General features: G+C 42.9%; 1 protein-coding gene across 2 annotated transcripts in view; it reads right to left on the reverse strand.

The window, feature by feature from the left end:
* The window catches only part of SEZ6L (seizure related 6 homolog like), a 607,177-nt gene that overhangs the window by 279,627 nt on the left and 306,788 nt on the right, over positions 1 to 20,762 (reverse strand). The gene's annotated exons all lie outside the window — the stretch shown is intronic.

Here is a 20,762-nt window from a genome sequence, read left to right on the forward strand (position 1 = left end):
ACTGTGCTACTGGGACATACTCTTACTGGGGCATACTGTAATACTGTGCTACTGGGACATACTCTTACTGGGGCATACTGTAATACTGTGCTGCTGGGACATACACTGGGGCATACTGTAATACTGTGCCACTGGGACATACTCTGGGGCATACTGTAATACTGTGCTACTAGGACATACTCTTACTGGGGCATACTGTAATACTGTGCTGCTGGGACATACTCTTACTGGTGCATACTGTAATACTGTGCTACTGGGACATACTCTTACTTGGGCATACTGTAATACTGTGCTACTGGGACATACTCTTACTGGGGCATACTGTAATACTGTGCTACTGGGGGGTGGTCTTCTGTTTGCCGGCGGTCGGGCTCCCGGCGCTCAGTATACCGGCGCCGGGAGCCTGACAGCCGGCATACCGACACTTATTTTCCCTCGTGGGGGTCCACGACCCGCATAGAGGGAGAATAAAATAGTGTGGCGCGCGTAGCGCGCCACCGTGCCCGTAGCGTGGCGAGCGCAGCGAGCCCGCAAGGGGCTCATTTGCGCTCGCCAAGCTGTCGGTAAGCCGGCGGTCGGGCTCCCGGCGCCGGGATGCTGGTCGCCGGGAGCCCGACCGCCGGCCAGCCGTAGTGAACCCGCTACTGGGACATACTCTTACTGGGGCATACTGTAATACTGTGCTGCTGGGACATACACTCGGGCATACTGTAATACTGTGCCACTGGGACATACTCTGGGGCATACTGTAATACTGTGCTACTAGGACATACTCTTACTGGGGCATACTGTAATACTGTGCTACTGGGACATACTCTTACTGGGGCATACTGTAATACTGTGCTACTGGGACATACTCTTACTGGGGCATACTGTAATACTGTGCTACTGGGACATACTCTTACTGGGGCATACTGTAATACTGTGCTGCTGGGACATACACTGGGGCATACTGTAATACTGTGCCACTGGGACATACTCTGGGGCATACTGTAATACTGTGCTACTAGGACATACTCTTACTGGGGCATACTGTAATACTGTGCTACTAGGACATACTGTACTACTGTGCTACTGGGGCATACTGTTACTGGGACATACTGTACAGTACTACTGTGCAACTGGGCATACTGATTGTATTAAAATCATACACGAATTGTGACACTGTAGATGGTCCGTGCTTTGTTGTACATAAAGGGGTCCCCTGCCAATCTAGGGGTGCTTTGCACCCCTTCTACAAGCTAAATATATATATATTTTTTTAATTGTTATTGCTAAACCCCAAAGTGCTATACTATTACTTTTCTGTGACACTGCCGGTCAGACCACAGTATATAATCATACACGTATTGTGACACTGTGGGTGGTCCATGCTTTGTTGTACATAATGGGGTTCCTCTGCCAATCTAGGGGTGCTCTGCACCAGTTATAGCTAAATATATTATTTGAAAAATGCATTATATCTATTTGTGGGTTGTTTTGGTGCTAAATCCCAGTGTACTGTAGTATTTATTTTTTGATGACACTGCCGTTCAGACCGCAGTGTAGTTAGTCATACATGTATTGTGAGACACTGTGGGTGAAATTAGACAACAGTGTTCGATTACTATTTCTGACTGATACACATATTGTGTGACACTGTAGGTAGTTTACAAATTGTGGTGTGTGCTGTACCGCACTTCGCGTTTGTTGATAGAAATGGAGGATGTACAATTGAGAGGAGATCATGAACCATGTACTAGTGCTGACGCTGCTGCCACTAGTCCTGACAATGCAAGCCCGTCAATGTTATCTGCTAAGGCCGATGCTCAATGGCATAGAGGGCATGTAAAATCAAAGAAGCAATATAATTTTACAGTGCTAAATAAAAAGAAATCACAAGTAAAGTTAGTGGCAGAGAAACATAACATTGGCAATATCCCATTCACTACACAAAGTGGCAAGGAAAGGCTAAGGCCTTGGACTTTGTTTATGACTGGTGGTTCTGTGTCTCATAAGGATGATGTAAGCCCTTCTCCCAGTAGAAAATGTTAAAAAAAATTGACTGGTTAAGGCACAGGAGCCAACTGTGTGCTCAGAAATATCACAAATACCAGAGGAGGGTCCAAGTGTGTCCGTGGGTGCCATGTGTGAGCCTGACATTTCCAATACTGTACTGGAAGAGGAGGCTTCTTCCACCATGTGCACACCCTTTACAAGTGTTGGGATGAGCAGCACAAATCAACATGCTGACATTGAAATTGAGGATGTCACTGTAGAAGTGCACCAGGATTAGGAGGATATTTGTGTAGCTGGCGCTAATAAGAATGTTGATGATGAGGATGTCGATGGTGAGGATGATGTTTGTTTAAACAAGGCACCAGTGGAGACAGTGGCCCGGCGCACATCTCTACCTTAGTTACAGCTGTTTGCTAGATAGTAGATATTAGTCAGTTGAGCTTTCTTAATCACGGAAGCTTCTGCCATTGGGAGATACAGATAAAGGAAATATCAACATAAGGGGCTAGATGCATCATCGCTTAGAAAGTGATAAAATGGAGAGTGAAAAAGTACCAACCAATCAGCTCCTAACTACCATGTCACAGGCTGTGTTTGAAAAATGGCAGTTAGGAGCTGATTGGCTGGTACCATTTCACTCTCCATTTTATCACTTTCCAAGTGATGATGCATCTGCCCCATGGTGTCTTAATAGGGCATAATCTACCTTATTGTTTGCAGCCATTATGTAATTATGTGTGTATGTATGTATGTATGTATGTATGTATGTATGTATGTATGTGTGCGTATGTATTTATATACAGTATGCAGGGATACGGTCATTAGGTCGACCACACTTAGGTTGACAGTCATTAGGTCGACCACTATTGGTCGACATGCATTAGGTCGACATGGTCACTAGGTTGACATGTACTATGTCGACATGGAAAAAGGTCGACATGCATTTTCCCCCAAAAAATTCTTTTTTTGAGCGCAGTGTTAGCCGAGTGAGGCACCTTGCTCAAAGCATGGCGAGCAAAGTGAGCCATGCGAGGGGACACGGTGCACTAATTAGGGTTCCCCGTCACTTTACGAAGAAAACAACACCCAAAAAAGTAAAAACTCATGTCGATCTTTTTCCATGACGACCTTGTTCAAGTCGACCTAATGCCCATGTCGACCTAGCGACCATGTCGACCAATAGTGGTCAACCTAATGACTATCGACCTAAGTGTGGTCAACCAAATGACCCATACCCAGTATGCATGTAAGCATGTATACACAGTAGCATGTAGTTGTTTGGAATGCAGCACTGAAGCATGTTATATGTACCACAATAATCACACTATTCAAAGTAAGTGAGAGTTCCTCGTGCAGCAATGTTTGCCATAATTATAGGCAACCAGGGCAGTCCACCATATTTATAGATGACCTTGACCATATTGGTATGTTAATTGCTTAATTCAGATATTTTCAATCAAGTTTTTTTTTGGCCCATTATAGTTGCCCATTTTATTTGTCCATTATATTGGATAAATTGTCTAAAATAATATATATGCCAGAATGTTTTCCTATATAGCTGATAATACCTATCAATAGCTTGTTTCATACTGGACCTTTGTGATGCAATTCATCTGGTACATTTAGATTTTCTGTAAGCATTCTTTACAACAATCTGGTACAAAACAAAATTTAATAGATCTAAGGGAAATACAGTATGTGCAAAGGTGGGGTTGATTAAGAATAGAAGACAAAGATTAGTTATCAATGGAATCCATTCAAACTGAGATACTGTAAAGCTATTAGTGGTAAACCTCAAGGAATAGTATTGGGCTTTACTTTTCCATTCAAATTATTGCTTTGCAGGTAGCCCAGATAGTAAGGTGTCCAGATCTACTCATGACACTAAAGGGGGGTACTCACGGAGCGATCGCTGCTTAAAATCTAAGCAATCTGACTAGATTGCTTAGATTTTAAGCACGATCGCTCCGTGTGTAGCCCCCTCAGCGATAGCGATGCGCAGCCCCGCGCATCGCTATCGCTGCTGCTAGATTGGCCTGCATGCAGGCCAATCTAGCGGGTCGCTCACTTCACCCGCTGGGTGAAGTGAGCGGCCCCCCCCGTCTCCCCCCGCACGCTCAGCACAGATCGCGCTGTGCTGAGCGCCGGGAGAGATGTGTGTTGAGCGGTTCGCTCAGCACACATCTCTCTGACATCGGCCAGTGAGTACTGGCCTTTAGGGGTACATTTACTAAGCAGTGATAAGAGCGGAGAAGTGAGCCAGTGGAGATATTTCCCCATCAACCAATCAGCAGCTCTGTATCATTTTATAGTTTGCAAATTATAGATGTTACTTCAGTGCTGATTGGTTGCCATGGGCACTTCTCCACTGGCCCACTTCTCCGCTCTTATCACTGCTTAGTAAATGTACCCCTAAACTCTCTAGGGTAAGTCTTCTGAGGAAGCAGATGAGAGTGGTAATAGGTGGAGAAACGAGTTCAGAAGGAGCAGTATGAGATCACTACCATATAGCTTCATAAGCAATATATTGTTTATTACTATAGCAAGCTATGCATAGCTATTGACCTTTTGTGGCATCCCTGTAAACTGCACACTATGATTCACCAGCAGCAGGGACACTGCAGGCTAACAGCTGTAAGAAGCCATTTTGTCCCTTCTTAATGGGTCATGTTGGGAGGTATGCATAATCTAATCCCCCCTCCCCCCTCTTCCTTCCACTGGGGCCCCCTGTCTTAAGTCACCTGGAAGTGATATTTTAGTACACCAAAATACCAAAAGTATGAAAAGTTTAGAACTTGGCTAGAGTCACTACGTTTATAGAGTTTTGGACATAGAGCGCCCTAAACACTCTGCCTTATCTGTTCTTTTCTGTCAGTCTGGACACTTTACATATCTCTGTTCTACATTTATGAAGCAATTTCCAATTTTACTTACAGTATGTTTCATACAACGTGTCAAAGTAAAAGAACATATGGTGACTAGAACAATAACAAATTAGATTATAAACAATATGTCAAGATTTCTTGAAAATGTGACAAATAATAAACAATAAACTTCTGTAGTACTGTTTAACAGAATGATGATAATAACATTAGACAAGAAATGTGTACAACAATTAATACATTAATCCTATAGTATGTATTACATGTACTGTTCTTCCTTTTGTATATAAATAGCAATATAATAATTGTGAAAATGATTTTGTTTCTGTCATATAATGAAATTAAACAAGGATTCTTAAAGAAATCTAAATGTGTAATGATATTGAGATTTTTTTTAAATAGAACACTTGTTGGGCACTTAATCTAAAAGATGAATATAAATACTGTGCTAGGTACACATTAATTTCATTTTCTTTTAGTATTTCTGCTGACATCAGCAGTTACAGTATAATGTGGATTTTGGAGTTGTACATTTATTTGGCTGATAATCATTTCTTAATATTCCAAAACAAACGCTATTACAGGCAAAATGCCAGATTACATTCAGCTGAGGTCAGTGGCTATAAATGAATTAGAATATAATGGCTCACTAAAGGAAACTGGTAACACAAGCCAAAAGGAAACACAACACAACTGCAAGTGTGTCCTGTTAATAGATTATTGCAATGTCAGGGAGCAAGTATTAGGGCACTGATGTATGCAACCTACTTATTGATGTGTTCCAGTCAGTGGATAGACAGTGTCTAGTTACAGTCAATAGGCTGACCCATATGGTCGACATGCAATAGGTCAACATTTCAAAATTAAGACATGGTCAAAAGGCGGACAGGTAAAAGGTTGACTGTGTCTAAGGTCAACAGTAAAAAAGGTCGACAGGTTCAAAAGGTTGCAATGACAATGGTCGACATACAAATGGTCGACACAAGTTTTTTGTTTTTGTTTTACTCTTGCTTAATTTACCATCCACGTGGACTACGTCTGGGAAAAGTAACCTGTGCCATGAGCAGCTGAGTGAGGCACTTTGCCCCGAAGCGTGGTAAGCAAAGCGAGCCTGTAGCCTGTGACTGTCTACGTTTTCACTATTTGTGATCACACACTGTGAAATAGACCAAATTTGGACAAACCCCCCCAAAACTTGTAACAACCATTTTTGTTTCAATAATTTTCATGTCAACCTTTTAACCCTGGAAAAAGGGGGGGGGGGGGGGACACCTGGACTGCACATCCTATTACTAAATAAATCAAGAGGTGCTATCATGCTGAGGCTTCTAATACTATGCTGGAGGAAGAGAGATGCAGATGCACAATCTTAGCACTAAGAACACTGATAATAAAAATAATTTAAATAAACCCTCACAATTAACGTGGAGTATAATTGAAGTTCTTAGCACACATTTGAGCAAATATGCGGGCCCATGTACTGCGGCCAGGTGACTTCATCACATGGGTCCCTAACATTCCTAATATTATCACATTCTATAAATTTATTCAGGACTTACCTCTAAATAGGGCCTTATCAATGTGTGATCTTATCATCTGCATCTCTCTTCCTCCAACCTTTTAATCCTGTCAACCTTTTGTATCTGTTAACCTTAGACACAGTCGACATTTTCATTGTTTATATTTTGACTCTGTCAACTTTTTGACCCGGTTGACCTTTTGACCCTGTCGACCTTTTGCATGTCAACCATATGGGGTTGACCTATTGACTATCTATTTTATGTAGATCTGTTATACCACACCCCTATCATTTTAACGTATTGTGGAAAAATTGTTTAACTTTTTTTTTTAGCTTGTATAAAGAATTTACTTTTAGTTCAGGAGTTACAGTTTTGGTAAGTTTATTTTTTATGCAATTGGTTATTTGGGAATAGGTCAAAAATGCAGAATTAAAGTAGAGAGGTGAACCAAGATGATTATATGGATGATGCATACATTATAGACACAACAAGCTAAACAAAGATAATAATGTCCAGGGAAACATTTTAACATGTTAATGGTGCAAATGACCACTATATAAAAACATTTGGAAAACAGTATGTAATGTTGGGGAGTAGGTGGAAGTAGCGAGTGGAAGTGGGAGTGAAGGAAAAGGGGAAACCTTTTCATAAAGAGCTATGTCCGCACAGTGTTATTTATTAGAAAGTAATTCTTGACCTGAGGGAGGGTGGTAGTGGATGGTGGGCAATGGGCAAGAGAATATTAGAGAATATTAAGTATTAGATGCCAAAAACCAGCATGCTGGTAATGGAATAAAAAAACTCTAAACTGCTCCCAAGGAACACAGAGATCAAGGAAAGCTCCATGTCCAGGAAGTAACACATGCAGTATGGGGAGTAAGGGGAGTCCATGGCACCAATAACAGGTGCAGTTAAAGACCAGTATTGTTGATGTAGTGGTTAACATTACTGCCTCTCATCCTTGAGTTCTTGTGAAGTTATGTGAACATGTGAAGGGGACTTAAGGAAGTAGGACCCAGCGCCTGTCTCATAAATAAGAGGAACAGCAATTTGGATACAGAGATCAATTAATACAGTAAGATGCTTAAAGCCCGTAAGGGAACTCCTAGTGGTTCTTCACATTAGCATAAGTAGTAGCCAAGTAATATCAAGAGCAAAACAAAGGAACCTAATGCCCCATGTATAATCAACAATATGCAAACTAGTTTAGAGGTTTTTAAGGAGACAGACATTGGATAAAGTCAGGAACCTTACGCAAACGAGAATTAAATATAGAGGAAAAATAGTATCCCATAACCCAAGGAGCTGTCTTTCAGGTAATGTCCATAACAGAGGAATGTTGTCCTATCTTCATTTTCTGTCTTGTCCACTAGTTGTCTGTCTGTAGGGCAGGTGGGATATGGGAGATCAAACACTGTATGAAAGGATATGAATCCTGGAGGATGTATCTTCCCATTCTTCATCACCTGGAGGCTAGAGGGATAGCCCCACCTACATTATCTTTGAAATTCTTCTCATGGAGTGCATCCATTAGAGGTTTCAGTATTCTATGTAACTGGATGATGTGTCACAAGCAATGACGAACAAGATCCACACCATCCAAATACCTCAAACTATTGAGTCTTTCCTCTTTTTGGGAAAACTAATGTGCAACACTGGTTACATCACATGCACATTTAGTTGACATCCCCTGCATGTCCTGCCAAAGTTATAGACTCATTAGTTTGTCTCTGCAGTAGTTTATTAATATGTCTATCAAAATGTCTATGAGGCATTGTGAGTGTCCTGTGGGAAGATTAAAATTCAAGTTGAGAACGAAATCTTGAATATGCAGTACAGATGTCTTGAGATAGGTGTTGGGGATAACCTAGTAATGAAACCAATAAGTTGTGTCAAGAAGGCCTTGTTCAAGCCACGCCCCCATACATTTCTCTTTTAAGTGTACTATGGATGGCAAAATGATGTCAGAAAAGCGAAAAGCTATTATATTTCCAATACGTAAGCTCATGTTCTTAAAAGTAAAAGATAACTTTATGTGACAGCCACAAGCTATGTGGTGGTATTTTCCAAGTTCAAGGTTTTATCTTTCTTAACTGCACTGAAAATGTGTGTGGGTAGGGGACACAGCAGGCTGTACCCTGAGAACTGGATTTAACCATACAAGAGTTCAGGAAAGTCCTGTCTTGGGTTAGACAAGGCTTTTGTGGTGTAAAGTTAGGAGAAAAGTGTCCTGTCCCTTATAAGCTAACCAGAGTGACTAGCTGAAGATGGTAATTCAGGAATTGCATTCAAGAACTGTGTGCTGTCCATACTTACCTAATTGTTTGCTGCTGGCCAGAGAAGTGGATAGCTATGAGTGGAGATTTGCATCATAACGGTCCCACTCCTTGTTTCAAAATGCTCCGAGCAGCATCACAAATCATCATGCCACTGTTAGCTACCACTCTCAGGAGTCCATGGTTCTAACCCCAAGTCTACTGAAATTCAGGGAGATTAAGCAAGTATATTTCAGCCACTTCTGTAAAAATTATAAGTGGTGTGAGATGCCCCTTAGCGTTACAGACATTCCAAAGTGCTGTGAGTTCAGAAACAATGACCTGCTTAGTTGTGCATGGTCTGTAAAATATAATTTTATTTAACAAAACAAAATATTATAATAATCTGTCGGGTGAAGACATGACGCTGTTCCTGATTTAATGATTTTCTATAATATGGTCTATAACTCACACAAAGGGCCAGATTCATATTTGTAGGCAAAACCGATGGTTTGCATACAAATACGATGTTTGTGGGTCTCTGCAGATGCAAGACCCGTTCTGCACATGTGCAAAACTGGTCTTGCGATGTTGCTTGCAGCCTCCTGTCAGCTGCAGCAGAGGCGTCGCTCTGCCCCGGTGTGGCGGGTTCAAAAAGGGGTGTGGCTTCACGCGATGGGACGTGGTTTCACTGGGACAGGGGCATGGCTAGCCATTCCGATCCCCGTTTTTATCACGCCGGGGTCCGGGGAGGAGCTGACTGCCCCGGGGAGTGCTCTTGCTGCAGTGCCGGCTCCTGCTCAGTCAAAGGAGCTGGGTTGCTGCACTGTAATGTTACAGTGCAGCACGTGGCTCCTGTCACTGAGTAGGAGCCGTCACTTTGGTGTCACCCCTCGGCAGGTGACACCCAGGTGCGGGTCGCACCCCCCTTTTGATGCCACAGAGCTGCAGCATGATTGACATGCTGTGGCGCTTGGGGATCGGAGTAGGGTTGCCCCGTTTTGAAGGCGTGATTGGTCCAGGAGTTTGCATCGTTGAATGCAGACTTCCTGGACCCTGGCATTTGGATCCTACAGCCAGAAACAGCACTTGGATCCTCGGTAATGCTATCAGGAGGCATCTAACTCCTACAGACATCTCCTGCTGTATTAGAATTTTAATTAGACAGAATTGTATAACTGCTCCCTTGCGGCTGTGCAATTCCATAAATACATTAGCTGGGTCCAAAATGGCCTGACACTAATGTAGTCACCTGTGCATTAGTCATGCAGGAAATCCTGAAAACCTGTTGAGCGTGTGAAGACTGGAGTTAAGAAATACTGACTTAGTGTGCATTTTGTTTCTGTTCATCATGTTCAACAAAGATATGATTTTCTGTAAAATATCAAACGTGTTTACTGCATATTGTTGTGAAAAATACTAATGATATCTGGCTGTAATCCCAGATGTGCTTGAACACCTGGAAAAACAACATCCTTTATATTTAGGTATGCAAATTATGATATTTTCATGTAGCAAAGAATACATTTTTATCTACAGGTTTGGCTATTAACCAACAAAATGACTTTGGGTTTTCCATAAAAATACATTGTATAAGTTCATACTCTTGAGGTTTGGAATATGTATGAGCTGTGCCTCGAGTACTCATATGCTGTCATGTGCTGCCTGGGAAATGGCAATCTTTCCTCAAGGATTCCTAACTTTTAAATCAGCTGATTTTATTTAACAGAGGGAAGATATTTATATTTATTCTGGGAGAAAAGACAATTCTAGTAATTAGCTGTACATAATGGCAATAGTTTGAATTGTGCAAAAGATGTCCCTCCTTCCAAAACACACAATGAACTCATAGATTAGAGAAGCCATTACCATGGTCAAATAAGGCGAGCTAAAATGTATTCTCTTACCCATAGTGCATGGATCATTGTCTGGTTAGCTAACATGAACCATGACCCCAGCTATCGATGGCTTCCTACAGCAATAAAAGATGTCCATTCTAGCAGACACAGATGCCCCTGGTCTGGTCAGCAAAAAAGGAGTTAGCATGAGTACAAAGTGTGCTCACCTCTTAGTAAATATGTAAGCAAACAAACACAGTACTGTCAGTGATATAGCCAGGGGTGGATCTTGGGGAGTTAATGTTCCTCCTAACACAGTGTTTCCCAAACTGTGCAATATTACAAAAACAAAATTCAAACCTAAAACCCTGGTGATATATTTGTCCCAATATATCATAGATTTATCATTGTGATAAATAATTTAAATTAGACAACAATGAATAAACCAACAACAGGACTAATAGCACTGAATGGAAGAAAGCTCAAGCAAGGCCTTGTACAACATTTAGGAAAAATAATTGTGGTTTCATATGATCTCTCTCGGTTCTACGGGGGTCATTCCGAGTTGATCGTAGCCCTGCAAAATTTTGCAGGGCTACGATCATGTCCATAGACATGCGGGGGGACGCCCAGCACAGGGCTATCCCGCCCCGCATGTCAGTGCCGGCCCCCCCAGCAGAAGTACAAAAGCATCGCACAGCGGCTATGCTTTTGCACCTTAGGAGTATCTCCCGGCCAGCGCAGTGTGCTGGCCGGGATCTACTCGTCGCTCCCCGGCTCGCATCGACTGCGTGTGACGTCACGCAAGCCTCTGCGGCCCGCCCCCGCACGGTCCGGTCACGCCTGTATTGGCCGGACCACGCCCATGAAACGGCGGACAAATGCCGCCGTTTCGTCCCCCCCGCCCAGCGACCGCCTCTGTCTGTCAATCAGGCAGAGGCGATCGTACTGCAGCGACGGACTTCGGCCGTCTGGCATGCGCCGGCGCACTGCGGTAATGGCGCATGCGCAGTTCTGACCCGAACGCACCGCTGTGATAAACTGCAGAATTTCCACAGGACAGTCCCGTTTTTTGAGATCTGTCTCGCTGTCCCACCATGGGCAGCAAAGTCCTGCGGTGGTGGTGGTGTTGGGGGGTGGGGGCAGTTAGAAGGACCCTGTCATTCATTGCTCTGCTTAGCAGAGCAGTGGTGAATAGACGTCTATTGCTGAGGGAGGTTTCCAGCTATGATATTTATATATATATATATATATATATACACACACACACACACACACACACACACACACACACACACACACACACACACACACACACACACAGTCCTAGTGATAAACACCCAGTGACAGGTGTATAGTCACGGCACTGCAGGTTTTCAAAAGAAGCTTGTTTCATTGCATGACGTTTTGGGGGTACACGCGCCCCGTCCTCAGTTGCTTCACTTCTGGGGATGGGGAGTGTGTAGCCCCGAAACGTCATACAATGAAATAAGCTTCTTTTGAAAACCTGCAGTGCCGTGCCGTGACTATACACCCGTCACTGGGTGTTTATCACTAGGACTGTGCATAATTTTGACAAGGGCACACAGGTAACAGTTACTATATCAACGTGGGGTGCCGAACTGAACATCGGATATATATATAGATATATGAATACATATATATAAACCCCCATGTGTGTGTGTGCACACATACAGAGCCAGGGAAGACATTCAGAGGAAGAGAGAGAGAGATAGGGAGGAATGGAGAGAAGGGGGTGGGGCATGGAAGAGAGAGAGAGAGAGAGAGCGCATAGGGAGGGAGAGAGGGAGGCGGCGAGCATGAGGAGAGAGAGTCATGGAGAGGGGGCTTGGGGAGAAACAGAAGGGGGACATTGGGAGATAAAGAGGGGGTATTGAGAGGAGGGAGAGAGAGGCACAGGGAGAGAGGGGGCATTGGTAGAGTGAGGGCGCATGGGGAGAGAGAGAGAGAGGCATAGAGAGGGAGAAGCATAGAGAGAGGGGGCATCGAGAGAGAGAGGGGGCATTACCAGGCAGAGAGAGATGGGGGGAGCATGGGGAGAGGAAGGGGGGCATTGGGAAAGAGAGAGGCATGGGGCAGGGAAGACATTGAGAGGGAGAGAGAGAGGGGGGGAGGAATGGAGAGAAGGGGGCGGGGCATGGAGGAGAGAAAGAGAGAGAGAGAGCGCATAGGGAGGGAGAGAGGGAGGCGGCGAGCATGAGGAGAGAGAGTCATGGAGAGGGGGCTTGGGGAGAAATAGAAGGGGGACATTGGGAGATAAAGAGGGGGTATTGAGAGGAGGGAGAGAGAGGCACAGGGAGAGAGTGGGCATTGGTAGAGTGAGGGGGGCATGGGGACAGAGAGAGAGAGAGAGAGGCATGGAGAGGGAGAAGCGTAGAGAGATGGGGCATCGAGAGAGAGAGGGGGCATTACCAGGCAGAGAGAGATGGGGGGCATGGGGAGAGGGAGGGGGGCATTGGGAAAGAGAGAGGCATGGGGCAGGGAGAGAGAGAGGGGAAAGGAAGAGGCATGGGGGAAGAGGGAGCGAGGGAGAGAGGCATGATGAGGAGAGTGCCCGGGAGAGCAGTTACAGTACTTGCAGGTCTGTGCACAGGTCTGGAAGAAGCTCCATGGTCCCACAAGCCGAGCACCCCGGGTGTGCATGTGCTCTGTAGGTCTCCCAGTCCCCGCAGGTAAGCAAAACAATAGCCAGCCACAGGGGGATATCAGATACGCGGGAGGAGGAAAACAGTCAGAGATGCAGGAGGAGGGGGGCAGGCTGACACGCGGGAGGAGGGGGATAACAGGCAGAGATGCGCCGCGGATGATAAAGCGGCAGCCTGGACAGTGTACACTAGGAGAGGAGCCCGCTTGTCTCTCTGTACTTTTGTACAGCTGGTTGCCCTGACCCATTTGTTATAAGGAGGCTGATGTGCTACAGGCACAGCCTGCCTGAGAGCCTCACTCTTCAGCAGCACCGATGGATCGGCGGGGAGGGGGGGTTTTCCAGGTACTCGGAAACCCCCCTGCGTGCGCGTATGCTGTAGGGTAGGGGGCGCTGTTGGTGGCACTTGTTAATGACCTATTTTAATTACTGTCACTTCAGATTCCCCCCTTTTTGAAGCCCAGCATCTCCAGGCCGCTGTCTCCTACCCTGACCCCCCCTGTCGCTAATACCTATACAACATTCATGAACTCAACTTGAGATTTCCTTGTTATTCAGTCACACTGTCCTATATTACATTTCAAGATGCTGACATACCTGGAATTTGAACCCATAGCCTGTAACATTGCAGTCACACATTCTTTTCATTGACCTATCTGCCCTTACATAGAAAGGTAGATAATTCTAAGGTAGAGAATTCTAACTATTTGCAGCTTACCTTGTACTTTCTGAAAAAATTAACAGCACGTTTGTTATCTTAGTTCCCTAATCTAACCACAGAAATAAAATTAACATTCAGCAATAAAAATGTTTAGCAATGAAAATAATCAAAATTGTTTATTAGAAAAATTGTGAGCAAATCAATAACAATTTACATTTTAAAAAAGAAAATGTAAATTCATGGAAACAGGTGCACATTAGTACTCATGTTCAGTCACTTGCAGTTTATAAAGCATACAGAATTAAAATGGATCCTGAGGATTGCACACAACATACAGAGTAGGGGAACATTTTACTGTACAGTTTGGCAATATTGCTGCTGAACCATCTTGCTAAATATATACCAGTTTTGTGGGCTTAAAAAATAAGCCTTTAATGACAATTTTCACAATACTAGTGTTTCTGTAACTCCATACTGTATCTGAACTAAGACTTTTATAACCACACAAATACTTTTCAGAGGTACAGTCCACACCCACCATGCCTTACTAGAAGTACAGATACATATTCACACAACTTTAGTATAAATACATATATGTATTACCGGGATCTGGTCAGGATCCCGGCTGTCGGTCTCCCAACAGTCAGAATACTGACGCCGGAATCCCAACACTATCCGGATTAGGGTCACCATCCCGGCGCTGGAATCCCAACAGCTGGGATGCCGAACGAGCTGCCACCTGGCCGCATGGAGGGTGGGGTGGGGGGTAGGTTTATGCTGTGGGTGGAGGGTTAGGGTTAGGCTGTGCCCCGGGGAGTTAGGTTTAGACTGCACAGAGCCGGCCCTAACCAATATGATGCCCTAGGCAAGTTTTTGGCTGGTGCCCCCTAGCATCACCGCTAGTTCTGCCTCTGACCATGCACCCATTCCCAGCACCATCATTCCCCACCAATAGCAGTCTTTTTTTGTTTTCCTACCCCCTGTAATTTAAATAAGAACAGTGTGCACATTCGGCACACAGCCCAAAAAGGTATGTGTTTTTTGTGGCAAGGGGCATGGCCACACAATAATACCCCCAATTCAACTTATGCCTCACAGTAGTGCAACTTTATTCACAATTTATAATGCAATAGTGTCTCTTATTCACATTACATCACACAGTAGTACCACTTTACCTGATAAACGTTACTCCTCACAGTAGTGCCCCTCATTCACATAACATCATACTGAATTGCTCCTTATTCACATTACACCACACCATATTGCTCTTTATTCTCATTACAACACACCATATTGCTCCTTATTCACATTACATCACACCATAATGCTCTTTATTCACATTAGACCACACAGTTTTGCCCTTTCTATACATTATGCCACACAGTAGAGCACCTTATACACATAATGCCACACATTGGTAATGCATTTATACACATAATACCACACAGTAATGTCCCTTACACATATGACACACATTATTAATGTCCTTATAAACATAAAGTGTCTTACACATTACGCCAACCCTTATTAATGCCCTTATACACATAGTGTCCATTACACATATGACGCACACTATTAATGCCCTTATACACATAATGACACATATAGTTCCTGGCGTGAGTCAACTGGCAGCTCTGCTAACGTCGAGTGCCTATTTTTTATGAAAATGCATCTTATTAGCATTGCTATATGGCTAGGATGCACAAGCAGCTTCTGCTGATTAAAATGATATGCGGCATGCCTATATACTGTGTGCGACTGTGGCTGTATCTGCATACGAAATGCTACACATAGAATATAGGCATGCTGCATATCATTTGAATCAGCAGAAGCTGCTTGTGCCCCTAGGCATACCAGATGTCCTAGGCAATTGCCTAGTTTGCCTATGCCTAGGGCGGCTCTGAGGCTGCAGGAAGGGGGGCGGCGGGGGGGGTTAGGTTTAGGCTGCGGAAAGAGTGGGTTAGGGTATACTTACCTTCCCCTGTTGGAATTCCAATCATTGGGATTCCGTGATCAGTATTCTGACTGCTGGTATCCCAAATGCTGGTAACCAAACCCAATGCATATTACCTACCCATCTAGGCCCAGCCTTAGCAGAAGTGGAGATACATACCGTCCCACCTTTAACAGAAATGCAGGTACATACAGTACACTTCAATGCATAACAGAACCGCAGATACTCACCCACCCAGCCTCAGTAGAAATGAGTGTGCTAATCCACCCAGCCATAGCAGAAATGAGTGTGCTAATCCACCCAGCCTCAGCAGAAATGAGTGTGCTAATCCACCCACCCATAGCAGAAATTAGTGTGCTAATCCACCCAGCCTCAGCAGAAATGAGTGTGCTAATCCACCCAGGCTCAGCAGAAATGAGTGTGCTAATCCACCCAGGCTCAGCAGAAGAGCAAATACACACTAGCCCAGCCTTAGCAGAAGCACAGATATTTACCCGCCCAGCCTCAGCAGAAGTGTAGATACACAACAATCCAGCCTTAGCAGAAGAACAAATACCCACCCAGCCTCAACAGAAGCATAGATTTACACCCACCCAGCCTCAGCAGAAGTGGTACTATATATATATATATAAACAGAAAGAAAGGATAAGGTGGTTTTTAAAGCGACCAGTGGTGTCTATTATCAAGAGGAGACTCACTATTTTAGAAAAATATTTCTTTAATAAATCTAATATGCACCAATAAAAACAAATAAAATGGTAGCCCTATTACAAGGAGCCAGAGACGTTACTAAAACTGTATATAAGATATAAGTTAGTATAAAATTAATAATACAAACTTAAATAAGACAAGGGGAAAAAAACGTCCTAAAAATGCAAAATTGGACATAAGATCAGCATAAAAGGAATATAAATAAGGTTCTTAGCTTTTTTAGAGAGGGTATGTATCACAGCACCCAACGCGTTTCGTCCTATCTGGACTTCATCAAGGGGTGACAAACATCTGGGACAGCTCATCTATATATACCTGTGTTAGTAAGGAAGTGATAGCTACATCACTTCCTGTCAATTAACAGGTGTCAGATTTCGTATAGTGTTTAAACATTCAAAACGTAGTGGCAATACTCCTATCGCATAGTATCACCATGCTGAGTAAGACCGCTTTGTATATGACTGTATTCTGTGTGTTTAAAGTTGTAAAAAACGCTGGTACAGTTTAAAGTCCCGGACTTCCTGTCCCGATCGCGGGTGACGTCACGTCCGCCCCGCTTTCGGCGTCCGGCATTCTTCATTGCGCATGCGCCGAGTGCGGGTTGTGGAGGGTTCTTGTCCGGCATCCAATGCGCATGCACCCGTTCTCCCATCTAGTAACAGTGGCTGGGAACGTATGTGCAGTAGCGGCGTCCATTTTCTTGGAGTGCATTCCTCCAGACATTTTATTGTACAGTCATGTGGTCCCGGCGGCCATTTTGGATAAGATTTTTCATAGTGGAAATGAGTATATAGACGGAAATAAAGAGAAAACATGTTTCAGAAAGAGTATTTATGTGAATCTTTCGTATTCACAATTAAATCTACTGGTACTTCTGGTCCCAAGTGTGGACACAATTGGGACAGCCAGTGCAATTAAATGTCTGGCTGATATTTGGCAAGGAGACATTGATAATTTCATAATGCAGTCAGGTTTAATAATGCTAGTATTTCTGGTTATATTACTAGTATAGTTTATATCATGAGGTGAGTATCAAAAGTCACTCCCAAGTGGACGATGATACAATAGCAATCATACTTCATGACGAGCAAGGTGCAAATGGTAGCATAGTGTGTATAAATATTTTTTTTAATTTTTTTTAATTTTTTTTAAAAATAAAATAAAAGCATATTTGCACCGATATTCCCATAGGAGGGTGATAGAGGGTATATTCGTTAGTGTAATAACCTCTTAGCCCTTGCTAAAGGTAGTTACAGCACCCAGTCTTCCATGATGGTTCCCCATTTATGTACTAGTTGGGCCCGACACTGCTTGGCTTCCAAGATCGAACGGAGTTGGGCATCTCCAGTGTGGTATGGCTGTAGTATTGGCGTGGTTTTTTGGAGGTATCACAATAACGGCATGGTAGAAATAGTGAATGAAGTGGAAATAGCAGAAGGTAAGGTAAGGATAGGTTGCCTAAATTGGAAGAATAAATGTGGTCAGCTTACGTTACAGAAAGGGGGCTATTTCATAGCCTTCATTGAAGCCATCTGGATGCATGGTGTTGAGTTCAAAGATCCAGAACATTTCTCGTTTTGATAAAAGGTTAGAGAGGTCACCGCCTCTCTCGCCCAAAGAGACCAGTTCAATATGCTTTTATTTAAAAAAAAAAAAAAAATGTGCAAAATTTTTTTACATTTTTTTTATACACACTATGCTACCACTTGCACCTTGCTCGTCATGAAGTATGGTTGCTATTGTATCATCGTCCACTTGGGAGTGACTTTTGATACTCACCTCATGATATAAACTATACTAGTATATAACCAGAAATACTAGCATTATTAAACCTGACTGCATTATGAAATTATCAATGTCTCCTTGCCAAATATAAGCCAGACATCTAATTGCACTGGCTGTCCCAATTGTGTCCACACTTGGGACCAGAAGTACCAGTAGATTTAATTGTGAATACGAAAGATTCACATAAATACTCTTTCTGAAACATGTTTTCTCTTTATTTCCGTATATATACTCATTTCCACTATGAAAAATCTTATCCAAAATGGCCGCCGGGACCACATGACTGTACAATCAAATGTCTGGAGGAATGCACTCCAAGAAAATGGACGCCGCTACTGCACATACGTTCCCAGCCACTGTTACTAGATAGGAGAACGGGCGCATGCGCATTGGATGCCGGACAAGAACCTTCCACAACCCGCACTCGGCGCATGCGCAATGAAGAATGCCGGACGCCGGAAGCGGGGCGGACGTGACGTCACCCGCGATCGGGACAGGAAGTCCGGGACTTTAAACTGTACCAGCGTTTTTTACAACTTTAAACACACAGAATACAGTCATATACAAAGCGGTCTTACTCAGCATGGTGATACTATGCGATAGGAGTATTGCCACTACGTTTTGAATGTTTAAACACTATACGAAATCTGACACCTGTTAATTGACAGGAAGTGATGTAGCTATCACTTCCTTACTAACACAGGTATATATAGATGAGCTGTCCCAGATGTTTGTCACCCCTTGATGAAGTCCAGATAGGACGAAACGCGTTGGGTGCTGTGATACATACCCTCTCTAAAAAAGCTAAGAACCTTATTTATATACTTTTTATGCTGATCTTATGTCCAATTTTGCATTTTTAGGACGTTTTTTTCCCCTTGTCTTATTTAAGTTTGTATTATTAATTTTATACTAACTTATATCTTATACAGGTTGAGTATCCCATATCCAAATATTCCGAAATACGGAATATTCCGAAATACGGAATTTTTTGAGTGAGACTGAGATAGTGAAACCTTTGTTTTCTGATGGCTCAATGTACTCAAACCTTGTTTAATACACAAAATAATTAAAAATATTGTATTAAATGACCTTCAGGCTGTGTGTATAAGGTGTATATGAAACATAAATGAATTGTGTGAATGTACACACACTTTGTTTAATGCACAAAGTTGTTAAAAATATTGGCTAAAATGACATTCAGGCTGTGTGTATAAGGTGTATATGAACCATAAATGCATTCTGTACTTAGTCTTCAGTCCCATCACCATGATATCCCATTATGGTATGCAATTATTCCAAAATACGGAATAATCCGATATCCAAAATACCTCTGGTCCCAAGCATTTTGGATAAGGGATACTCAACCTGTATACAGTTTTAGTAACGTCTCTGGCTCCTTGTAATAGGGCTACCATTTTATTTGTTTTTATTGGTGCATATTAGATTTATTAAAAAAATATTTTTCTAAAATAGTGAGTCTCCTCTTGATATTAGACACCACTGGTCGCTTTAAAAACCACCTTATCCTTTCTTTCTGTTTACACTGTACATGAAGCACCTTACCAATGCTTCTTTCTTTAAGGTGGAGCTGACGCCCGATGAATATAAAGGGAGTGTCTAGAAAAAGGAGACTTTTTTGTTCAGTTATAAATATCCTGGACTACATTCTAGTTTAATTTGGTATCGCGGTTAAGCGCCGATAAGCTTTTCCCCCATCTACACACACACACACACACACACACACACACACACACACACACACACACACACACACACACACACACACACACACACACACACACACACACACACACACACACACACACACACATCTATATCAGATACGCATATTTAAAAATAAAAAAATGAAAGTAACATTACCATACCTCCCAACATGACCCTCTCCAGGAGGGACAGAATGCTCTGCTCCTGCACTTCCCTCTTAATCTATGCTTGCCATCACCTGTGCTGAAACACCTTTCTTATCCATTAATCTGTTCAACACAGGTGCCGGCAGTCATACATTAAGAGGGAAGTCCAGGAGCAGAGCATTGTGTCCCTCCTGGAGAGGGTCATGTTGGGAGCATTACAAAGCACTGATGGGAATTTGAGCTTTCCACAAATCTAAGTCTGTTTTTGGTTGATAATATGCATGCATTTTGTATTAAATTCAATTAAATTGATTTATTAGGCAATATTAGCAAATTTATCCTGCTAGGCAAACAACATAAGCTGCTTTTATTTAATAACAAGATACAAAAAATATCTGCCTTTAATTTACAGTATAGTAGACAAATAGATTAATGTAGTGCAATTGATGAATCCATATTTCTAGTTGCTATTGGTTACAGTGTATTTGTGCTACTTGCAGTATATGTTTAAATATCATCATTTTTTTTTACATTTCTTTTGAACTATGGCAATTATTTAAATCATCCACATTAAACATAACAAGCTTGAATGATTCTTTGAATTGTTGGGAGTGATTTA

The sequence above is a fragment of the Pseudophryne corroboree genome, chromosome 1, assembly GCF_028390025.1.
Source record: "Pseudophryne corroboree isolate aPseCor3 chromosome 1, aPseCor3.hap2, whole genome shotgun sequence".
In the NCBI taxonomy this organism is placed as follows: Eukaryota; Metazoa; Chordata; class Amphibia; order Anura; family Myobatrachidae; genus Pseudophryne; species Pseudophryne corroboree.